Source organism: Perissodus microlepis, chromosome 17 (genome assembly GCF_051167445.1).
Source record: "Perissodus microlepis isolate ML-2025 ecotype Zambia chromosome 17, ASM5116744v1, whole genome shotgun sequence".
Classification (NCBI taxonomy): Eukaryota; Metazoa; Chordata; class Actinopteri; order Cichliformes; family Cichlidae; genus Perissodus; species Perissodus microlepis.
In genome coordinates this window covers 4,720,001-4,728,158 of record NC_140477.1, presented here as the reverse complement: position 1 = coordinate 4,728,158, position 8,158 = coordinate 4,720,001, and the positions used below count along the sequence as shown (strand labels likewise).

General features: G+C 43.7%; 1 long non-coding RNA gene across 1 annotated transcript; it reads left to right on the top strand.

The window, feature by feature from the left end:
• Positions 1-3,972: 3,972 nt before the first annotated feature.
• LOC146369084 (uncharacterized) lies at positions 3,973-6,427 on the top strand. The gene is made up of 3 exons (XR_014797399.1): positions 3,973-4,164; positions 4,238-4,327; positions 4,406-6,427. It is a non-coding gene; the product is annotated as an uncharacterized LOC146369084 (long non-coding RNA).
• Positions 6,428-8,158: the final 1,731 nt, after the last annotated feature.

The following is an 8,158-nucleotide window of genomic DNA, read 5'->3' as shown; positions in this document are numbered from 1 at the left end:
ATAGGCTTGCTCCGCCCCTTTTCCACCTCTTAGCTCATCAACCAAGGCACTGGAGCAGCTGCCACTGAGGTAACTCAGAAAACAAAAAGATTAAATCATACATAACACTGTAAACTAAAATGTGAGCACTTATTTTTGAATATGGTATTATGTATTGTATAAATGAATTAATTCTAAACCAAAACCAGTTCTTTATTATCCTGTAAATTAAATCCTATATCTAAAGAAAGAAAAATGTAAATGTAGTGTTATATTTAAACCTCTATTGTAACACTATTACCATTGTGTGGCTGTAACTGCAGCCATCACATGTAGGCTCCAAACCTTTGCAACTGTGAAATGAATAAGCAGTTAATTAAATGAATGGATGGAGTTATAGATAATTACAGATTCTGATGTTTAATCTGAATTGTTTATTTATTACTTTTGCCAATTTATTACTTATGCCAATTGATCATTCATCACAATAAGCTTCCTAGGCCATCATTTTTATTTATTCTATTCTATTGTGTACAGTATCTTATTCTTATTCTACGGTGGCCCTGAGAGGCCAAACGGACTGCAACTTCAGAAAACACTTGCAAAAAGAAAAATGCTGCAAAAAGAAAAACGCTGCAAAAAGAAAAACGCTGCAAAAGCACACACAACACAACGGAAATAGGAAAAAAGACAACGGAAATGTTTCTGGGGAGACAATAACCGGACGGACCAGTTGCACAACCAAAACATGCTAACAAGTGCACTGGGACTGGGAGACACTTCAAAGAAGTGGAGCGGCCAAAGAGTAAACTTTCAAAAGTAAGTTCTGAATATTATGTCACTTATTTATGTGCAAATGTTTAATAATGAGGAACATTAAAACATTACTGTTGGTCACATGCCGGCAAAGTTATGTGACATTAGCGATGTTTGTACTTTCAGCATTTACTTTGTTTTAAAGCCTTTACTTTATACACCGTTAGATAGTCGACCTTAATCTTACAGAGAATCTGATGATTTTGTGGATAATTAAAGTCAGTCATATATCCACAAACACAACAGGCTGAAAGTCAGTGATGCTGCTCGGTTTGCAGTCCTGAATATCACGGCACAAGCAGGATTCACTGCACTGTTAATGTTAGCTATGTTATATTGCTGCCTCTGTTCGGTGGTGTCGAGCCAAACGGACTTTAACGTGTGTTTGAACGAGCTGACGGTTCACTCGTTAAGCTGAAAGAAAGATGCTTTAATCACAGGAATCACACATGTGTCCACTGGACCATCTGGGAACTCTTCTTGTTTAGCACTCGTAATAACACAAACACTAAATCCTCCTGTTTGTACCAGTGTGTACACCTGAGACTCTCACCTGTCTGTCTGTCCTGCACTCTCTCTCTTTTTCTTTCTCTCTGATTGTGTAAGAAAAGTATGAACATGTATTTATAAGTTACACTTGTGTTTGAATCCTGCAGCTTATCACACATTTGATTTCCATGTGTGACAACTGCAAGTGTCCAGAGTGAGGACAGACTGAGGGACCCACTGCTGCACATCATCTGTGAGGCTTTGCACCCCTGATGATCCACCAGGACAAACTCAGCAGTGTGTGAGGAAGAGGAGGAGGAAGAGCCAGCAGCAGCTGACAGATGGAGAGAATAGACAGACTGTTCCCTGTTTGTGAAGGACTGCTAGGAAAGTTTAACATAACTAATTGTCTGTCCTGAATCAGTCTTATTAGGTAATGTTCAAATAATTTTATCATCCCAGTGTTTTCAGTGTGGGAGAAAGTACTCAGGGCCTTCAAGTTACACACTATGAAAGGCAGCAACAAGTTTAATGTTCAGAAACCTAAAGTATGTATCAGCAGCAGAATGGAGCTAAAAATAAATGTTTGTTTCAGTTCTATGAAGCTTTGAGTATTTTGGATTAGTAGCACTGCTGTGTTTGTTGCATCATATTGCTGTAATTGTTTATTTGCTTTATATATTCTGAGGTAAGTTGATCTATAGTGTTACATCATATTCTATAAGGATGTTATGTGTTTGGATACTTTCTGCCCAGTTTGACCCATTTAGCAGAAGTCAGCCTGTTTATGGCTCTGATATCTATTCTGTATGACTTAAAGCAGTTATGACATGGTCTGATTTTCTTACCCAATAAAGGAATATTTAATATATCAGTCTACTCTTCATTTTATCAGAAACAGTAATCACAGCTCGTACATTTTCTTTTTACGCATATATGTAAGCATTGAGCCAAATTTAGTAATGCCAACATACTGAAGGAACAACATTTGTCTCTTATATATAATACATCTATATATACACTGTCAAAGATACTTGAGTGTCTTTGAGTGAAGATTTAAGGTGATAGGACATATAAATAGCTGCAACTTGAATCTTTACTGAAGCTCAGTGTTTGGCACAGAGTTCATGTTCACTGCTGTAATAACTAATAATGATTAATATAATATTGGCCATATTATATTTACATTACCAAAGTGAGATGACTTTAGTCTCATGAACAACATTAGCTAATTGTTATTTACTAGCTAATCTTAAATGACTGTTCAGTACAGAAATGAAGCACAAAAATCATGTTTTACAGTCCTGTGGTCTCAGCCTCAGATACTTATCAAATCACACAGAGCTCATGTAGAAACAAATGTACAAAATATGTTCTCCTTCATTTCTGTCAAACAAAGCTGTATGAAACGTTTCCAGCTGTTAGTATCATGGTTGCTAGGCAACCTGGGCAGCGCGACGGAGGCTAGACCGTCCCATCTCACAAGCCTACAAGCCTCACACTTCCGGCCTTAGCGGTCTTTGAGTACGCGGCCCTTGAGGATGCGTACTTTAAGGCTACAGTCCCTGAATTGGGATACAGCCATACATAGGCTGTATCCCAATTCAGGGACTGTTTCCCAATTCAGGGTCTGCAGGTTTTTCTTTTTGCAAGTGTTTTTCTTTTTGCAGCATTTTTCTTTTTGCAAGTGTTTTTCTTTTTGCAGCATTTTTCTTTTTGCAAGTGTTTTTCTTTTTGCAGCATTTTTCTTTTTGCAGCATTTTTCTTTTTGCAAGTGTTTTCTGAAGTTGCAGTCCGTTTGGCCTCTCAGGGCCACCGTATTATTCACATCATCTTATCCTATTCCAGTGTTTTTCTAATTTTTGCTACGTAACTTTGCACTGTCCACTTTCTGCTATAACAAAACAAATTTCCCACGTGTGGGACTAATAAAGGTTATCTTATCAGATTTTAAGATGGGGCAATTCATCAGCTTACACTCTGTGCACCAGTGACCCAGTGCACTCATGGTGTCATAGCTTTGCTGTTCTAATATTCAATTCAATTTTATTTATATAGCGCCAAATCACAACAAAAGTCGCCTCAAGGCGCTTCATAGATACAGAGAAAAACCCAACAATCATATGACCCCCTATGAGCAAGCACTTTGGCGACAGTGGGAAGGAAAAACTCCCTTTTAACAGGAAGAAACCTCCGGCAGAACCAGGCTCAGGGAGGGGCGGCCATCTGCTGCGACCGGTTGGGGTGAGAGAAGGAAGACAGAATAAAAGACATGCTGTGGAAGAGAGACAGAGGTTAATAACAGATATGATTCAATGCAGAGAGGTCTATTAATACATAGTGAGTGAGAAAGGTGACTGGAAAGGAAAAACTCAATGCATCATGGGAATCCCCCGGCAGCCTACGTCTATTGCAGCATAACTAAGGGAGGATTCAGGGTCACCTGGTCCAGCCCTAACTATATGCTTTAGCAAAAAGGAAAGTTTTAAGCCTAATCTTAAAAGTAGAGATAGTTTCTGTCTCCCGAATCCAAACTGGAAGCTGGTTCCACAGAAGAGGGGCCTGAAAACTGAAGGCTCTGCCTCCCATTCTACTTTTAAATACTCTAGGAACAACAAGTAGGCCTGCAGAGCGAGAGCGAAGTGCTCTAATAGGGTGATATGGTACTACAAGGTCATTAATGTGACAGGTGAGACCTGGAGACTTGGGACCGCCCCTGGTGGGCGGAGCTGGTCTTTGATCCTTTCATAAGCGCAGGTGTGGGCAATTGGGTATTCCTCTGCAAACCTGAAGCTGCGAGTGCTTGGTGCAAGTTGGTGTTTCTTAACTTCTGTCTATGAAAGTCTGATATGGGTCCTCCTCTAAACTTCTGTTAGAACGGTAGGTTACACAAAAATGTACCACTTGAGCTCTGGCTGTTGGCAGAGGTTTACAGTTATTTGCACCCTTGTAGGTGGGAAACATTGCTCCCGTGAGAACGGTATAGTGGACTTCATCGCCACTGACCCACATTTATTAGGGTGTGACACGAACTTGTGGACAGGTAACAAAACCAATTCAGTTGAGGAATATTCCTGTGTTTTACTGTCCAGCTAAGTGATCTCCTGCCTTTTATTCACAGAGTGCCGAGCTGCTGCTTTGCCAGGTGGATTTCTGGCTGCGGGCAAAGGACCCGACACATCAGTGTGTTTTTAATTTGTTTTAAACTGGTGTAAGTCGACAGACTGACTGCTGCGGCTGTCGACTGTTTTATATTTGTATTTATTTATTTTTTTAGGCAAAGCAGCAGCTGGTAATTCCTGGTGGTAACAAAGTGTAATCTGCATTTAAACACAGTAGGCACACTTACTGTTGAGGGTTTTTATTTTATTATTATGGAGTCCCAATCAGGCATTTCTAGCCCCTGTAGACCTCATGACTCCACCCCTATGGAGGGCTCTCCCCGAGAGAGGTTAGTTTATATCCCTAGAGAGAGGTCGTGCCCCCTGTTTAGTGGAACTGGGGAAATTAGTGTCCAAAGTTGGGTGGAGGAAATAAAATCTGTGATGCGCACTCGTAGACTTGCCCCTGTTGATAGAGCCCATTATATCTATGATCATTTGACTGGTGATGCTCGTGAGGAAATAAAATATAGGTCCCAGCAAGTAAGAGAAGATCCAGACCGCATTTTTGATATTCTCCTTAGCCAGTATGGTTGCCCCATGTCCTTTATTGCTGTTAAGGAAGCTTTTTATGCAAGAAGGCAGCAAGAAGGAGAGTCACTGAGGGAATTCTCCCATGCATTGTTTTCTCTCATGGACAAAATGATTCAAAGTTGTCCAGAGAGGCGAATTCCTGAGGCTGCTAGACTGCTTTCTGATCAGTTTGTAGAGGGTGTCCGGGATGGAAATTTGAGCCGTGAGCTTAAAAGGATTGTTCGTGAACATCCAGATTATGACCTCCATACTTTAAGAGATGAAGCCCTCAGGTGGGAGCGGGAAGGCAGAGTAGGAGTAGAACCTGGCCAGTTCAGGACTTATTCTGTCCCAGCAGTCTACAGCATTCAGCATACAGGACAAACAAGGGTGCCAAGGGATACTATTGGGTCAGAATTAGCAGAGGTTAAGGAAATGTTAAAACGGCAGCAGGCCCAGATTGATCAGCTTACACATGAGTTGAGAGTTGGCCATACATCAAGTAAGCCTAGGTTCACGCAGAGAGGAAGGCAGGTTATTTGCAGACGGTGTCAGAAACCTGGCCATTTTGCTAAAGACTGTGATAATGAGAGGGTAGTAGCCTTTGAATCTACAGCCCCTAGCAGGAGCTCATTTGGTCAGGGCACGTTTTCCATGCAGACGGAAAACTAGCACCCTCTGTTATGCTGAGCCACATATCAGATGGGGACATAACTGGCTCCAACAGTTGTAATGCTCAAATGTCTGGTCCCCCACCCAAGTTGGTAGGCTCCTGTCCAAAGGTTACCATTAATATGGGAGGGGTAGATGTCTCCTGTTTATTAGACACTGGGTCCATGGTCACTACAATCACGGAGAGTTTTTTTGCCAAACATTTTAAGAACTGGGGTCCAGAGAAACTGAAAGCATGCCATTGGCTGCGGTTACGGGCAGCTAATGGGCTAGATATTCCCTATGTTGGTTACCTGGAGCTTGATTGCCAGGTGTTAGGGAGGCAAATACCAAAACGTGGTGTGTTAGTTGTTAGAGATCCTTTGGAGCCCAGCCCCAACTCAGAAATATGTGGAGTACTCGGCATGAATGTGATCCGTGAGTGTTATAGGGAGCTGTTTTTGGAACATGGCTCTGCTCTTTTTGACCTTCCTTTAGTGCAGGAGGATCCGTGGCAGCAGGCTTTGCAGCGTTGCCATACAGCGCAGCTACAGCCCGAAGCACAGGTTAGTGGCCCAGTGAGAGTTAAGGGTAGAAGGAAAATTTGCATCCCTGCAGGCACAATGAAGTTTGTACCAACTACATGTCGGAAAGTCCCTTCAGCACACACTGGAACCGCGCTTTTTGAACCATTAGATGCTGGTTTGCCTCATGGTCTCCTTTCTTCTCCAGCTTTGGTCCAAGTGGTCAGTGGCACTGCATTTATCCCAGTTACCAATGTGGGATTAACTGAGGCCATTTTGCCACCTCGCAGTCAGCTTGGCACCTTGTGCCAAGTTGAAGTTGTCAGCCAATCGGATGGCTTGACCAGGCTCTTGGAAGATTTGGGAGAGGAAAAATGTGTTACCATGGCAACTCAGAGTGTGGAACCCAACCCTCTGAAAACTGCAATTGATGCAATTGATCTCTCAGCCCTCACTGTACAGGATCAGGACAGGGTAAGAGCCCTTTTGCGTGACCACCAATCTGTTTTTTCTTCTCATGATGGTGATTTAGGGTGTACCAATTTAATGACTCATGAGATCCCACTTTTAGATGAGACTCCGGTCCGCCAGCGGTATCGACGGATTCCACCTTCAGAGTATGAGAGCGTTAAGGCCCATATTCAACACCTGTTGGAGAGTCAGGTGATCAGAGAAAGTTGTAGCCCTTTTGCATCCCCAATCGTGGTAGTACGAAAGAAGGACTCCAGTATCAGGCTTTGTGTGGATTACCGTCTGCTGAACTCAAGGACTAGGAAGGATGCTTTTCCCTTGCCCCGAATTGAGGAGTCCTTGGACGTATTGTCAGGTGCATGTTGGTTCTCTACCTTGGACTTGGCTAGTGGCTACAATCAGGTCCCTGTTGCTGAGCCAGACAAAAAGAAAACTGCTTTCTGCACTCCTTTTGGGTTATTTGAGTTCAACCGCATGCCATTTGGCCTCTGTAATGCACCAAGCACTCGCAGCTTCAGGTTTGCAGAGGAATACCCAATTGCCCACACCTGCGCTTATGAAAGGATCAAAGACCAGCTCCGCCCACCAGGGGCGGTCCCAAGTCTCCAGGTCTCACCTGTCACATTCTCCCCCCTGGTTTTTGCATTGGCGACCCGACAATGAAACTTTAAAGCCACGGTCTGTAAAAAGCTGTAACTGAATGTACACTAGGTGGCCTGGCTTCAGCTGATTGGGGCAGATGGTGTGGATTGGAATGGTGGCCAGCGGTTGAGCGTGTCGTTCTTCTAACTGTACCACTTTCAGCTAATGGAGTGGGGACACTACACTGTGGAGTCAGGGTACCAGGCTCAGTCCCTCTGGACTGCGGCCTCATTACTATAGCCAGGTCCTCTGGGGGTTGTTGGGGACAAGGTGCAGAATCCGTTCGTACACTTTGGGGGTCACCTCTTGGGGACTCCCTTCGTTGCCACACATAAAAGTCTCCCTCATCCTCAGACAGGGGTAACCGGTCAGGTGAACTTCTAGGGTTAGGAGTTTGCTGGAGCTCTGCCCTTATTTTCTCACAAATATCAGCAGGGATCGGCTTAATCAATTGTCTATTAACCTGTCTTTTCTGTTCTGGATCATGGAGTGGGGCCACTGTATACACAGGACCAGCGCCAGCAGGGGCACGGACAATACAATATGGTGTAGCGCCCCAAAAATCTTGGATTTTATTCCGGCCCCGAATGCTATGATCTCTCAAATACACTAACTGATGCAATGGCAAGGGGTCAGAAGCTGGGGCAGGTTGACGATCTGCACGCAGCGTCGCTGCTGCTTTGGTGCGGTTACTCACACCTTTATGAGCTACATCTAGACGTTTCTGATGCTCTTGGACCCAAGTGTGCACCGGGCCGTGGGTGGGTTCCTCCACTCTGCCTAACAGGAAGTCAATTGGGAGCTGGGGCTCTTGGCCAAACATAAGAAAATAGGGCGACTCACCCGTAGTTTGATGGATTGTGGTATTGTAAGCAAAGGTGAGCTGCTGCAAATACATGGGCCAATGACGCT